The sequence below is a fragment of the Calonectris borealis genome, chromosome Z (assembly GCF_964195595.1).
Source record: "Calonectris borealis chromosome Z, bCalBor7.hap1.2, whole genome shotgun sequence".
NCBI classification, from domain to species: Eukaryota; Metazoa; Chordata; class Aves; order Procellariiformes; family Procellariidae; genus Calonectris; species Calonectris borealis.
The window spans coordinates 10,741,098-10,757,817 of record NC_134352.1 but is presented as its reverse complement, the minus strand read 5'-3'; the positions used below and the strand labels follow the sequence as shown (position 1 = coordinate 10,757,817).

Below are 16,720 nucleotides of genomic sequence, written 5' to 3'. Positions count from 1 at the left end.
AATTGCTGAGGGGTGCTCAGATGGAAAGCAGCTGCGTGAAACTGAGGCTCCTGCAGGATGCTTTTGCTGTGGCTTGTTTTTCTGCTTCAAAAGGTTTCTCAATCCTCACAATCTGAGCAAGGGAGACATTGCAGCCCTAAAATGAACCTCCTGTTTGTCTTACCCGTGACATTACACAGGAGTCTCCACTCCTTGTCAGCCTCACTGCAGCCCCTGGGGCTCTGCAGAGGAAGGAGCCCACAAAGTTGTTCCCAGAGCTCTCCCCTGTCCAGCATCCTTTCTTATTTCTCCTTGATGCCCAGATGCGGTCTGCAGCTTGAATCAATACCATTGCAGACCCTTGCTCTGACACAAAGAACATGTGATTGTGCATGAGCTGGCTTCATGTCTGTTGCGTGGCTGTGATTGACACTAACTTGTGGGCACGGTGGCAGGTCACTTGACGGTGTGTTAAAGACTGAGAGGTCCCAGTCAAGACCCCTTAAACCATGTCTCCCTACTTTCATCTTTCCTTCACTCCCTAGGACCATTTTACTTCAAAGACATCCTGGCCGGGGGAGTATTTTCCCTAAGAGAAAGAACTTTTTGTAAAGCAGAGTTCAGTCTCACACAGCGCAGGAGCCAAACCCGCAGGCGGCAAAGCACACCACTGCAAGCGGAGCTGCGCCGGGCTGGTGGCACAACACCAGGCACTAGTTCCCTTTCCATTTTTACTGTCTGCCTCATTGAATTCATACCTTTCCTGTGATGAACGGGATGGTGTGACATTCAGCCACAGATCAGGAGAACAAAGGCTGCAGTCAGCAGAGGGAATCACATGAGTGGGATTTCCAGAGATGACCAGTTCTGTCGCCAGATACAACTGAATGTGGGCTGAGCTCTAAAAAAAATAAACAAAAAAGGCCCAAACAAACCAAGCCCATACTGGGTTTTGTTTTCAGATTACTGAAAAAGAGTTAGCAACTTCTTTGTGATGCTGAATGAACTGATGAAGTTACAAGAAGTGTGCTTTTAGCTTCGATGCTCCAGAAAGACTGACTGCAGTTTGAAGAGGACCAAGCCTCTCCTGTCGGCTTTAGCTAAGACCCTTTCTCACCCATGCTCAGGATTAAGGAGTCCAGCTGCCTGAGGATCTGTCGGATATGCTCACCCGGTAGTATTTCCTGAACCAAATTAAATCAGATTTATCATTATCAAAAAAAAGGAAGGCAGAACAGAAATCTCAAAGATAGGGATTTTTAAGTTTATGGAAGATTTGGTGGTGCTGGGATAAAACTCTAAGAGCACTCTAAGGGAGAATGGGAATTCAGGTTCACATGGCTTCAAAACAGCTTGGAACATGTGCACATTTGTTGGAAAACTGTTTCTGCCAGACCAAACCATAAAGATGTGCCTGGCCCCTGACAGTTCAGGGGGAGCAGCTGGAGGGGGCAGGGAGACCAGGTACGAGACATGAGGGTCCTGTGGAAGAACCGACCCTCTTCGAGCAGAGCTACTCTGCAGTAAGGCTGAAGGGGGTGATCAGGTTCCACTGGCCTTCACAAGTATTTCTAGGCACTCTCACCACGTGAAGAAAATGTAAGAGTCTCCTGTGAGCCTGCTGGGATGCATTTTTTGGACCTGAGCTTTCACTGGGGCAGCGCCTCTCAAGGGAAAAATACAATTTCTGGCCATGGGGACTGGGCAAGGGCCTGTGTTAAGAAATGCTTCAGGAGTCTTAATATCTGCACAACATAGCTTGTGGCTACTAACAGGGTTTTCCTGAAAAATGTTCGCTTTGCTGGATGCAGAAAATTCAATGATCTCTCTGTGTTTCTAAATGTCAAAACACATGCCTATGTGATGAGCCTGCATATCCTAATCCAGAGGGTCTGCAGCGCTGCTTTTGACAGAGTTTTGCGCCGCGTACCCTACCTCAAGCCTGCTTCCTATTTTAGAGTTCATCCATTGCAGCCAGTGGGCTCATCAGCCTGCTTGTATTGTTGCCAGACCTGCAGCACTGAAACAATAAAGATGATGTTAATGTTCCCAAACTAGTATTTACTCTGTGAAAAAACTACATAAACGGGAATGCCTTAACCCTGCCAGGGTCTCAGTGGAAGAACAGTCATAATACCCATATTGCAGGGAGGGGGAATGGAGACAGTGAGGGTGTAACACTTACCCTAAGGAGGTGGAAGCTGAAGACTTATGGAACAGTTCTATGGCATAGAACTCACAAGTACCTCCTTCTACTACGTGCTTTAACAATACCTGTCCTTTTTAATTCACCTTTTTTAGGTTACTTGCAAGACAATTGCTAAAAGTATCTCAGCAACTAAGTTCCCTCTATTTACTCTACCATTCTCCCTCTAGTAAGAGAGCGTTATTAAGTGCAGTTCCACATCATATAGAGGTGTTGCAATGAAAAATAAACTACAGGTGCTGTGCAATCAAACACATGGCAAAGGAAGCCGTATAAATACATTATATGCCAAGCTAGTGCAGGACACAGATCTGCAATTGTATCCACCATTCATCCCTTCTCCCTGTAAATGTATGTATATTAAAGGGACACTGGAAGGCTAATAATCAAGAAATGAATTTAAAAAAAATTGCCCTAAGCAAACATTTCTGTGGTTTGGGCATCATCCCATTTGAGGGAAAGGGAATTGCTCTTTTTATGGATGTGCTTTGGCTCACACACTTCGGGCTGTTCTTTGTTTGCTTGACCCTTCCCTGCTGGAGACTAAGTAATAAGTCATTCTTCACTTGTAATGCCAGAACTTTCTAGGCCTTTAATTTTCTGGCTTGGGTGCAGTAGCTGTACCAGTTACTGTTGTTTTCAGTTCCTGTAAAACTTTCTCATTTGTAGATACCATTGCGACTTTCAGCACTTCATCGAGAAAAGCAAAGACGGCAAAGTGGTCCAGAGGGCATCAAAGAAAAGCTGTGCCATGGCAAACTGGAGTGGAAAGATCTCATGTTTCTTGGCAAACGCTGTATCAAACAAGAGGCAGGCTTTGAACTTGCAAGGGGGCACCTTCAGGGATTTTCTGGCATGACACAAAGTTTCCCCTTGACAACCCTGAGGGGCAGAACAAAACATGAAGTATCTTCCACCCCTCTGAGAAATCTGCATCAAAGGACATCAGATCAGTTCATTTGCCAATGACCTGGAGGCATACTGGAACCTGGAGCTCTCCCAGCTACAACTGCACCTCGGTGGCAGCGCAAGTATGCATCCAGCCCTCTCAGGGAATCATAGAATCATTAAGGTTGGAAAAGACCTCTAAGATCGAATCCAACCGTCAACTCAACACCACCACGCCCACTAAACCATGTCCCTAAGCGCCTCATCTACACGTCTTTTAAATACTTCCAGGGATGGTGACTCAACCACTTCCCTGGGCAGCCTGTTCCAAGGCCTGACCACTCTTTCAGTAAAGAAATTTCTCCTAATATCCAGCCTAAACCTCCCTTGGTGCAACTTGAGGCCATTTCCTCTTGTCCTATTGCTTGTTACTTGGGAGAAGAGACCAACACCCACCTCGCTACAACCTCCTGTCAGGTAGTTGTAGAGCGTGATGAGGTCTCCCCTCAGCCTCCTCTTCTCCAGGCTAAACAACCCCAGTTCCCTCAGCCGCTCCTCATCAGACTTGTGCTCCAGGCCCTTCACCAGCTTCGTTGCCCTCCTCTGGACACGCTCCAGCACCTCCATGTCCTTCTTGTACTGAGGGGCCCAGAACTGAACACAGGATTCGAGGTGCGGCCTCACCAGCGCCGAGTACAGGGGCACGATCACCTCCCTACTCCTGCTGGCCACACCAGTTCTGATACAGGCCAGGATGCCGTTGGCCTTCTTGGCCACCTGGGCACGCTGCCGGCTCATGTTCAGCCGGCTGTCAACCAGCACCACCAGGTCCTTTTCCTCCGGGCAGCTTTCCAGCCACTCTTCCCCAAGCCTGGGAAGCATGGGGTTGTTGTGACCCAAGTGCAGGACCCGGGCTTTCGGCAGCACAGCTATGTTCTTAGGGGTGTGGTGATATGATGAACTGGTAAAAACACCGATGGAGGAGTTAGAAAGCCAAACTGCCCCTTCTTTTCCTATAATATAGATGACTCCAGGGGTTGAAAGTAATTTTATGCAGTCAAAAGCCCATTTATGTAACAGGAAAACCCTTCATCAGAGGCAAGGAAATGAAGCATCGGTATATATACAAATGTATATTTAAACATGCAACTCACAGAGACTGGCAAGCACCCATTCTCTCAATGCCTGTGGCTATAAAGGATTACTCATCTGCCAGCACAAACATCCATTAAACAAATATTCCTCAAGCACTTCCCTGCATCGCACATATCGATGCTGGTGAAACCTGCACTTTTGCTTGACTTAGTCCAGCTTTTCACCAGCTCCATTTCCTAGGGAGAGCGTTACTGAAGTGTCACTCCAGTCCAGAAGTGCCTCTCCAATTACTGTCATGTTCACCTTTACTGGTGGTGGGCTAGGGGACTTCACCACAGCCCTGTGTGGCTCCAGCAGAGGCCCACTGATGCCACTGTGCTGCTTCTCATTGGAACCACCTTTATCTCACCCACAGCTCACAGTAAGCAAGAGCAGCTATTGCCCTGGCCTCTCCTGTTCATCCAGAAGAGCTCCAGACACCTCCATCCTCCAGAAACCTAATTTGTAGGGGTGTAGGTACCCAGTTAAGATGTTTATGGGCATTTGCCTATGCCCCAGAAGAACTGCTACCACCTAAACGCCTTGGAGAACATCTCACGAATAAAAAGCCCAGTAGAGCAGCTCAGGCTGAGGGCTTGCCTTTGGATGTGAAGATTAAAGCCCAGACGAGAGGTGGAAGAGGTACTATGAGGTTCTGAAAGGATACCTTCCTCTCTCTAGTTGTTCCCTTACATGGGGAACACTGCGAAAAAAAGTGGTTTTAAATCACTGGACCTTCATAAAGCTTATATCTGACAAAATGTCTGTTTATTTAATTATTTCAGCAACCTTTCTGTAAAACTGTGTTCTTCCATAGGAAAAGGAGTATTTTTGTTACAAAATTATCATTGTGCTTGACAAAAAATTCCGAAGCCAGTAGAAACCCTTGGGTATGTAACTACCAACAACCATTTAAAAGCTGGGAAAAATAGTATGAGGCTGTGAAACCCAGCTGTATCAGATGTTAATCATCTACATTTCTCACTTATGTCAGCACTTGGATGAATCAAAGTCACAATCTCAGGGGGAGACCCTACGTGGTGGGAGCAAGGCCGCTACAGGTCAGTAGTGCCAAAGCACAAGCTGTTTTTTCGGTTCACTGGCATCTCTCAAACAAAACAACAAAAAACCCAAACAACAAAAAAACCAAAACAACAACAAAAAAAACCCAAACAAACAAAAAAAAAGGAGATACTTTATTTCAACTTACAATACTTTAAAACTCTGTTTTACTAAAAAATGTGAGTTGTGAAAGGGGAGGTGGGGCTACAGTGCCAGACATAAAATGGATGAGGGATGGTGGAGTTCCACACGGGAACACAACAAGACATTGGTGCCATGAGCACCAGAGGCTGCAGCCGGTCTTCCCATGCTACGGAGCACAGACTCGACCGCGCAGCTGGTGTGCAGTTCCTGCCCAAGTTCAGATCGTGGTTGTGTTTATACCTGCAGATTGCTAGAGCACAAGCACACTGGTTGGGTGCTTGGGTATAAGAATGGTACAAACACACTACATGTTTAAAAAAAAAAAAAAGAAGAAGAAAAAGAAAAAAAAAAGCACAAAGCCTTGCTTTCTTAAAGGGATTGCAGGGAGCTTAGCACGGAAAGCATTGGAACATGATTTCCTGGGTGGATGGGGATGCACTTTCTACAGTTACTATGAAAGTGTCTAGGATTACCGTATTCAGGGCCTTCTACAAGGGAAGAGATTCAAGTTGAAGTTCCTGCTCTCAATGGGACAAGGAGAAGATCTGACTTTTGATGGATGCCCAACCAACCAGCTAGAAAGGTGTCTACCGGTGCCTGCTTCCCCTTGAGCTTTGCAAAATTTAACTCAGGGACAAACTTTCCATATTTCTGGAAGGGAAAAAAAAAAATCCCCATGTTTTCAGGGGAAAACATGATCTGACCTCTAACCCAAAGGCTGCTTCAGCTGCCCGCACTCCTCCCACTGCACCGTTTTCTCTCTGCAGGTAAACGTTTTGCTGGGGAAGTACAATTTCTCCTGCTTCCGCACCAGCACACCCACAGTGACCATGATGTTGCAATCTCTATGCACACGCTGCTGACTTGCAACTGACCTGCCTGGCTACCCCCTCAAATTGACAACAAAAAACGGCTGGCTATGATGGACTGCAACAAAGATGGGTATTGCAAAAAACAGCACAAAAAGCAGAAGTAGTGCATTCATCTCTTCCCAAATTCTCTCTGCTTGCTTTTCCTTTATCTCTTGTGCAAGTCATTCCCCTCCTTACTCATGTTCTTGTGATAGAGTTTCTTCTCCCTGGCCTCTCTTCAAAGTTTCCTTCAGTGATAATTGTCCTTTCCCCTAGAAAATGTCTGTATTTTCCACCAGTGACTTCGCTGTGGACCAAAAAGATGATGGTCAGCCACAGCTCAGCACTGTTTTGCAGTTGTCAATGAGGTGTTTCTCATAAAGCAGGAGAAAGGAAAAATTAAAGTTTCATTAAATTTGGCTGCATTTATTGTCCTTACTCCTCCCTGGGCCCAAAGGATTTTCAGACATTTGCCATGCAGTAGCCACAGTATTCCGATCACCACCGTGTGCTCGAAGCCCGAGGCCCTCCTAGTAGATGCTTCTGGTATTTCTAGTCTCTGCATCTGTTAGCTTGTACCACACGCTGGCAGACAAAGAGTATCAGAGAGGGCAGGTAACTGCACTGAAGTCTCACAGCAAGTACTGTCCTGTTCTGCCTCCCACTACCCTTTTGGAGTTCTGAAAACCAGGGTTCGGTGGGTCTAGCTGGTATCCAATTTAAAGCAACAGAAACTGCAAAGACCACATCATGGCTGAGGGGAACTGCACAGGTAACACTGCCTGCTGTTGACACCACATTTACAGAATGCGGACAGGTTGCTCTACTCGTAGTTTCTTCATGTGAGTAAGCTAACAGATCTAGTAGAGGCCTATGACCTCCTCCTGTTGCCCAGAACCAGTATCAGGCACACAGCTACACAGTACACAATATTTTAATTTTTTTTTCATAGATATAATACCCTTCAATCTAACATTCACAAAGATCATTTTCACCAAACAGTTAAAAAAGAAATAATGCATTAATTCCTACAGCATGGAATATTGTTATTTTCCACCTACTCTCAAAAGGTATCCCTCTAATCATGAGAACAAAGGTGGCTAAAAATCCATGTGAAACACACCTATGTTAGCAAGCACCGTATGTAACCTTCTCATTCACCAAAGCAGTGCAAAACCAATCTGTGTCATGCTACTGAAAAACAGGTCTTGATCACAGACAGGTACCTGTGGCAGAAACACCTTCTAAGCCATGAAAGATGGTTAAGAAAGGGATAGCATTGTCTAAATCAGCACTCATGATACAAAACTGCCAGTCAAACTACAACAGTTCTAGTTTTATGTTTTTTACCAATTCACTCTGCAGCAGCCAGTACAACCCCTAACTTCTCTGTTCCTCATGCTTTCTTATGGTAAAGTGTTTTGAGTTCTTCAGGAAAAAGATGTGGTATAAAGAACAGGTAATGAAGGTAGGAATAGATTGACAGACGTGGGAGTAAGATGATTATCTATATTCAGAACCAGAGACAAGGTTCTTCATCCCAGTGAGATGCACTCTAAGATAATTAACCCCAGCTAACCAGCAGAGGAAACATTATAAAAGTTTTGTTGTACAAAGGGAAGAAAGAGCATTGGGTACTGACAAGATTTTTCCCAAGTACAAAGGAGAAGGAGCAGTTTAAAAACAAATGAAGGAATCAATCCAGCAACGCCTGCAAAAGCAATTTGTCCATACCATCTACGTTTCTTTTTTTTAAAAGCAAAATTGGGTGATTTAATAATGTTTTTTATTTTTAAAAACCTCTAATAAGATATGGTTTTTATCAGTATTTTTCAAGTGGATGAATCCATAAATGATTCAAATGGGTGCCAGTGCCTCAATCACGCAGAGCAGCATAAGAAAACGTGCAAACCCTGATCACAGACACGTATCCAAGTCAAAACCACTAGGGCTCTCCTTTTGCTAAAGGTACATGCCCCAGACTTACCTTCCAGGCAAAACATACCAGCACTGCTTGGTGCAAACCCTAATTTACTTCAGCAACATCCTAAGACCTTGTCTACCTTATTCTTTTCCTTCTTAATCAAGTTTTCTGATTTTTTTCAAGGGAAGTGAGGAGGGAAGGGTACGGACTTTTGAAAAGAAATCTAAAGAAGTTAGGAGACAAGGACTCTTCCTGAGCCAGTCACAGCACTTTTAGAAACTGCAGCTTCAATATAACAGGAGACCTTCAATCTTCTCTCAGAAGAAGATCTATTTGAACAGAAATGCTCAGTCTTGACATGAACACTGTTTTTCTTAAAAAGCTCAACAATTACACAAAAGAACTCCTCTAATGGGTGTCAGGCCACTTCCTCTTTATTTAGTTGGATCTCTAATTCTAACTGTGGAAATGCTTCCCTACTGACACATATGAAAGCTGCTGCCTGCAAGGCAGCCTTTGGCAGCCTGAAATCACAGTGAACCGAGTTGTTCTGTCATTTGCTCCACATTTCATTTGCTGATCCCTTGATTAAACATCTATTGGTGAAGATTATCTCAAAAGCAAGTATCTGATAACTCTTTCTGCCAAACACACTAGAAAGATTAATAGCCGTGAGTACTGGTCTTGAGTCATAGACAGTCTGTTAAGAGTGCCATGGAGAAATGCAAAGGCTAGATAAGCAGCGGATCCTGTGACTCTGAAAAATACATTCTCAAATGCGACGGCAAGCATCCTAAGAGTCTGCAGGGAACCATGATAAAGGCATATCCAACGACTGGCAGCAGAGGAAGCAATTGCTTTGCAAAATTCCAACAGCAAAAGAGGCAATTCCTTTTGGGATGGTGTTCCCAAGCGGTTTGGGACAGTTTGCCTCTTCACTGTACTTTTTAAATATGCACTCTCCTTTTTTCTTAGATCAATCACTTATCGTGAAGAATCAGCAAGGTTTTTGTGGTGTCAGATTGCAAGATAAGGATTGAAATTATATTAACAGGCACTTTTTTCTCTCTCTCTGGGTTTCCTGCTGCTGGATAGAAAGTTCTGAATTTAAAGTGTATTCATGCACTTTTTCTGCCTTGATTCGAAATCTGAGAGGAACAGTGCAATAGAGCAAATGTCACAGCAAGCACATTTGAAATCCTCACCTCTACCTCAGGCTGGAAGACCTTTTAAATACAATGTATTTCCTAGAGGTTTAACTGATTAATTTTTTTTTTTCCACAGAAAAGAGGCATCACTCATCCCTCCCTACAAAGAGGGAAAAAAAGCAATCATATGCTCCCACAGGATGTTGACTCCATTGGGAAAAAGACAAAGGGAAATAAATGTAACTTATAATGTAGGAGAAAATGCACAGAAGATAAAAAGGTAACAAAGTGAAAGTCAAAGAATGGTATGTTTGCTTAAGGATGTCAAAGGCAGGATGAGGAAGATTTATATCGGTTTTGAAAGCTGCTTGTTTACTTGGAAAAACAAGGACTGATTATAGTGATTTGCACTCGGGGGTGGCTGGAAAGAAACCTGCTGCTTCTGCAGTTTCAAGACTTGTATCTATAGCCTGTGATTTCCCAGCAGCCGGTAGCCAGATTTCTACAGCTGTGAGAAAGGCTAAGACTGAAGTGGAGACTTCTCTCAGATTACTCATTTCTTGTTAAAAAGCAGCAAGTTTTTGCTAGAGCCAGGCAACAGCGGAATTAGCATATAAACTAAAAGCTGCAAAAACAATAATAAATTGCAGTTAAAACACACAAGGACCTATAATCAGCAGCCTCTAATAAAGAGCCTTAGAGATGTAAAAACCTGCAGACTCAGCACAGTTCCTGGAAAAAACATAAATGTGCAAGAGCATGAATGTGGCGTGAAGAGAATGGTTTTAGAAGCCACCTTTAAAAGCCCACTGTAAAAGTCCGAGACTCAAAGTCGTTTGTTAACTGGATGAGTCTAACCATTATCTTGCTTCACATTTAAAATCTTCTACACTGCTCAGTTCATTATAGCATACCTGCATAAACGTATCTGCTTCCTCTATTCATATGAACACCAAGATTTGGCTTGTAAACTTTCTTCTATGCACTCCATGTTCCCTGGATATTGTTTGTGCTGCACCCATCTTTCCCAGAACACCAGAGCACTGGGAAAACGTGTTCCTTGAGGAAGCCTGAATCTGCCTATAATCTCCTTCTTCTGCTTCCATGTCATCATTCTGGATCAGCAGCTATCAGATAAGACCTACTCAAGGAAAGCTTGCACTTGCATTGATTTTTTTCCTCTGCAATTCAGAGAATGTCACTGCTCTTTTCCAGTGAAAAACACTTCTGTGATTCTCTATGACAGCCACCTTCAGCTCCACTGATGTTCCGATGCTCGTAACAGATTTTAAGAATTAACAGACTGCAAATGAGTATTGAAAAAAACCATTGCTCTATAATTGTTTAAATCTGTCTGCAGGCATGCTGAGAGAGTTTAGATAACAAGCAGATTTGTGAACACTGGGCTCAAGCAAGCCTGGTTTTCTTTGGATCTGTATCTTGTGGTTGACCGGAATTTCTAACAGAACTTGAGCATTGCTGTTAAATGAGCTCAGCTCTTAGCAGGCATAGGAGACTAATCACATACTAAGCAGTAAAAGATTTTCATTGCTGTTTGCATGCAAAAGACAGAGCGAATTGACCGTGCAATGGATTCTTCTGTATTGCATGTTTCCTAAAGCACGGACAGAGCATTTGTAACATCGTTTACTTGTGCAGCGCATTCTCTAGTGTCTGACAAGAAGAGAGGCTGGATTCTAGCCCTTCTGAACTGCCTGCTTTCACCAAACTCACAACATGACGATTTTGTGATTCTTGTTACTCTTGAATGTGCCTACAGGCAAAGACATTATTATGGGGAAATGGAGAGAGTTTGTAACAGGCTCGTTTCTTTAGAAAACAGTAAAACTGTGAAACAGTTACTTACAGTCAGTAATGCAGAAGGAACATTCAACTAACACAAATGAACTTGGACAAACTGATGCCAAGCATACAAAGGAGGGCAGCGGGGGGCAGCGGAGGGGGAGGTGCTGGTCTCCTCTCTCTGGTGACCAGCGATAGGACATGAGGAAATGGAATGAAGCTGCGTCAGGGGAAGTTCAGATCGGACATGAGGAAAAGGTTCTTCACGGAAAGGCGGGTCGGTCACTGGAACAGGGAAGTGGTCACGGCACCAAGCCTGGCAGAGTTCAAGGAGCGTCTAGATGGCATTCTTAGTCATATGGTGTAGTTTTAGGTAGTCCTGTGAGAAGCAGGGAGATGGACTTGATGATCCTTATGGGTCCCTTCCAATTTGAGACACTCTATGACTGTAAATCTTAACTCATGTGCCACTCACAGTAAAGCATACCTTAACAATGGAAAGGGATACAGAGATGAAGTTCAGGGTAAGTGCTCCAGATTCTTAGAGACTGCAAAGCTAAGATTTTCAAAAGGGACTGGAAATCTTAAAAAGCACCTGATATCCAGAGAGTGAAATAATGTCTCTTTTAGGTATCGCAGTTTCCACACACTGTACCAAAGCACACAATTTTCACCAGCCATTATTCCTATGGAGAACATATCCTGGCTGCAGAGACTTTACCCATACAGAAAGAGCGTTTTAGGATATGACTAAACACAGGAAGCAATTACTCAATACCCAAGGCAGACTTACAAGGAAAATATCTGGGAAGGGAAATTCCAGGTACCAGATAAAACGCCTGGAGACAAAAGTATTTCACTATCATACTGATTCACTATCATCTGCTGGGATATGTTTATGGATAAATGCAAAACAGAGTAACATCTAAATGGGATTAAATTGGATCACTTCTCATATTAAGGTAGTATTCTTGCTTGTTGATAGTCTACCAAGAATTCTGGGTTCATCACTGACTTGATTACAAAATCACTGTCATTTAAGCCTGGCTTTGTCACTCTAAATGCAATACCTTTTCAATGCACGAACTCTGCCTTTTATTTTGGAGGATGAACCTGGGCAAAGCCAGAACTGGTGGATGGTTTAAGTCATATTATCGGATAGGAAATACTTGTTATACCTTGTCAAAGACGGCATGGCTTTTCATTGCAAAATGCCCGAAGCCAACACATGAAAATGTGTTCAAATAGCCTTGTCTGTTTCAAAAATATGAATCAGTCCTGCTGAGATAATTATCAGGAAGTGGGATGAAAAAACAAACTCCAGGAGTCCCTGCAGAAAGCAGAACAGATCAACAGGATCCTCAACTAACTCAAACAATCCTATTTAATCGCAAATGCTGTTGGACTGACCAATAGAAAAATCTTTCAAGAAGAAAAAAAAAAGAATGAAATTGCTTCTTCAAACAAGAAGGGGAATCACCACAAAGGCAATGTGTAGCTGGAAATTCCTATCTACCTTGCTTCACACTGACCTCCTGTGTAGACAAACAGTGGATAAATAATAGTAATGCTGAAGAGTCTTTGGATACTGCTGTGGCCATACTAGGAAACATTCTTACAGCTACTGCTTTCAATCCCCTCATGAAAATGCACAATGTCTTCTCCTCCTTCAGTCCAGAGTTAAAACATAAGGGCAGATTCGAAACTAATGTAAATATGTATCATTGCACTAAATCTGGAAAGAACAACGTTAAGTGGCACAGGGTGAGAACCTGGATAATTCCATAATTTTAAGGGAACTTCATGAAAATCTGGGGCAGAAACTTGAATTCCTCAGAATATGTGGAGGTATGCCGAATTTTTAGCCTGTTTTATCATAATAACAATGAACATCTGGCATATTAAAGCCATGAAAAATAAAGGGAGTAAGGTAGTATTTAACAGAACTGGAAGGAGCCAGATTTCATTTAGCCACAAAACACTCAAATCACCATTCTGAAATGTGCTGCGTAGTCATATAATAATAACTTTATTCATTTGCCAGTAAGAGACTGGTATACTGCAAAAATGCAGAACTGCTGTTGAAGTACTATCTCCTTGCCTCTCAGCAGATATTTACAATTGCTACTCATTTGGCATTCCACATTCACCTGACTCAATTTTTGCATGTCTGGATGAATATTCCAGGTTATAGGAAAGGACTGGCCAATTGTACACATGGAAATAAAATACCTAGAACGGGTAAGAATTCACAGGAATGCAAAACAAAATGGAATTTCCTAACATCTTCATTAGCAAAGAGCCAAACCGAGTAGGGAATTTTACACAGCTAAAAGGGAAAGCTGAGAACTGGCTTATACCACCCCTACATTCTTGTTACGTTAGGCTTTATCCAATGTAGTGGCACAGCTGATTTGTGCCAATTAGCTTGAAACATCTTCACCAGACTACTCCAATCCATTTTGCTCTCTTTTCACTTCTCCCAGGATAGCTGCAGGAGAGACTTTTATTGAACTGACATCAAAGTTAAACTAAAACATGCCGGGCTAAAAGCTGCTCAGGAAAATCTGGGCCTTTGGAAATTACCTCCTATTAAGAATTGACTTTATTTCTACAATCTTTTCTCTGTTCTCCCTAGTCTATTAATATTTTTTATTCTCCTGGGGGCAGAAACTGAACTTCCTACCCTTGCTATGAAATTCTGACTATATCTTCAGTTACTTCTTAAGTGAAATGGAAGAAACAGTACAAACTACATATATATACATCTACACACACATATATATTATACATATATAACGTATACAGTTTTTCACAACATGGTGATTCAACTAGGACACCAGGGAACATAAAACATGAACTGCAACTGAAATATATCAATTGTGCTGCCTCAAGGTGGGAAAACACCAATAAAAGGTCACTCTTCCTTATTCAGCTGTGAGACTGCAGGAACAAAAGCAGTGTTTCTGGAAAAAATACACACAAATATTTGGGGAAGTGGGGGAGGAGGAAAAACAGAACTTCAGAGCAATTCCCCCCTTTTTTTGTGACTGTAAAGGTGCCATTTTTGTTAACCTCAAAATGGAAATAGCTCCATAATAGCCATACCACAAATACTGTCATCACCCTCTGCCTCCTCAGACCTCACCTCTGTCAGAGCCGAAAGGAACAAGTGTCTGTGCTGTCCACAGAGTCATTTCTCCTGCCAGGAACCGCAGTTGCGGAAGTGCTTTTGCAACACTGACACTAGAGCTCAGCACTGAGATCACCAGCTAATTTCACAGAGTCTCCTCAGAAAGTCATCCGCAGGCACTAGCTCTGTCCTTGAAAGCAAGGCAACAGTTAGATTTTTCAGAGACTTTCAGAACTTCCTAGCAATGCTATCACTAGGAACAGAAATACTTCTAAGTATTTCTAAGCTAGAGATCACGGATCTGCCAGCTCACGCTGGACTCGGGCTGAATTCTGCTGAATATGAAATGGCCCTGCAAAATAGTGCAAGACCTGGGAAACAGGAATGGTGACTGAGAACAGCTAAATCCGAGACCACATGTAGAAACAAGGAGCATACTGGCCCACATATCTGGCCCTGTACGTACAATTGATTGAGACTACAAATACTGAAACAAACAAACAAGCCTGGATGGCTTCTGGCTGTCTCTATCATGCCCAGAACAAAGAAATCTCACCAGAAGATTTAAAGGACCCATTTCTACTGACACGTAGTAGAAAGTGTATTTTACAATAAAAGGTTTTTCATTTGACACACTGTCACAATTACATGCATAAATGCTGGATTTTTACAGTAACCTGCATGTTATCTCACTATTAGAGAATAAAAGATCAAAAATAGTTTAACTTAAGCTTACACAGAATTGTTTATCCAGAGCTAACAATTTCCTGTTTTCTCTACAGACAAAAATACTTTGGAGATAATGCAGACATTGGTATGTATCTAAACCAAACAGTTTCTCAATATAGCACATCTCAATATAGCACCATGAATGGGTACAGATCAGCAGTAAACGCAGAGCAGCTTCTGTTGGCTTTACCTTACTTGGCCTGGGTTCGGAACACATATCCGAGGAAACAGAGCAAAAAACATGGGAAGAAAAAGGAGAATTTCAGTGTTAACCAGAGGAACAGCAGTGAAGGATCATTAGAAATGTCTCTAGAATTTCTGGAACCATGAGGATGTGATTATGTCAATGTTGCTATTAGTTCGGCAGGATGCTACGTGTAAAATACAGAGCTGCTAAATCATTCCATAAACTTGAGTATAAGGATTATAAATCTGAGTAACAGAAGTATGCCTACAGACACACACTTCTAACTCCAAAGCTCCATTCAAAGTGGCACCTGCTAGGACTATCTTCTCCTAAGAAGTATTTTTGTAAATCAGCTATCTGATCAGAAGTCTGAAAGTTCGTATTTGCAGTAAAACCCTTTCTAGCATAATGGCATATTTCCTTCTAATTAAATGTCAGAGAACTGGCCTTCATTAGCAGTACTGTTAAACCAGATTAACTTCACTGTACAAGCTTGTTTCTGTAACACACAAAAGTAAGTACAGCCACTATAATTTCATGTTGTTCTTTTTGTCCAGTCCTATAATAGTTGTTCTGCGTAGAACTTTTAAGAACCGTCTTCTATTCGAGCTACTTCTTAATTTCCTACTGTTTACACCTTTTTACTTTCCCTAAGAAATAATTTTAAAAATATAATTGGAAAGCTCGGGAGCAATAGAGCAATGTTTCTGAAAGAGAGAGGCTCTAACAAATGAACTGTTAACATTTGCACAATTATCTGAGGAAGGCAAGGCTAAATTATTTCTCTCTGCTTCCCTCATTAAACTGAAACAGATGTAGATGGAAGAAAGATAAGTACACGACAAATGAAGACAGGCTCTCAGCCAGAGGTAGGTCTGCCAAGAGTGACAAAGGAGGAAGAGGGAAAGAGGGAAACTTGCAGGACTGTAGCTGTTTTGGAGAACTTAAGAACTTAAGTCCCGCCTCATCGCTTCTCCCTTATCGGTCCGTTCCTGGTATTAATATGCTGCACTGCTCTGCTGTGCAGAGATGTCCAAACGAGTTGTTAAATACATTATGTAAGTCCCAGCAGAAGTGTGGATGTTTGGTAAGAAGAAACCTTGCCCTGAAAACTTTACATTATGAAAAGACAAGCTAGGTAAAGAAGAGGCACACAGAAAAGAAATTACTTGTTGAAGGTTACATGAAGACCTCGAACTTTCCAACTATACCCATTGACAACTTGGACTTTATGTTCCTGGTCCTGCATAATGTACTGGAATATTGCGGGTCTTAGTAAAAGGTGAAAGAAGTTTTCTTTCACAGAGGATGGCATGTCTGTCTCTGCCTCTCCAGCTCTCCCTTATTCAGGAACTCTCTCAGAGGACCAGAGCAGCAGGAGAATGACCCAGAATGAAGTGGTGCAGTTTGTACCGCTATCCCAAATCTTGGCAACCTATTCCACTGAGAAAGGGAATTATGAGCAGAATGTGTGAGAATGAATTCCACAGGAGAAACTGAAAAATTAAGTAACAGTAGCCCAGTATGAACAG

The 16,720-nt window shown here is 42.6% G+C and overlaps 1 long non-coding RNA gene across 8 annotated transcripts in view; it reads right to left on the bottom strand.

The window, feature by feature from the left end:
• The window catches only part of LOC142075607 (uncharacterized), a 60,429-nt gene extending 43,922 nt beyond the window's left edge, over positions 1-16,507 (bottom strand). For 5 of the 8 annotated variants that reach the window (XR_012670938.1, XR_012670936.1, XR_012670937.1 and 2 more), the window contains exon 1: positions 738-16,507. This is a non-coding gene — a long non-coding RNA (uncharacterized LOC142075607). The remainder of the gene's footprint in view (positions 1-737) is intronic. The other 3 variants (XR_012670939.1, XR_012670941.1, XR_012670940.1) reach the window with 3 other exon arrangements.
• Positions 16,508-16,720: the final 213 nt, after the last annotated feature.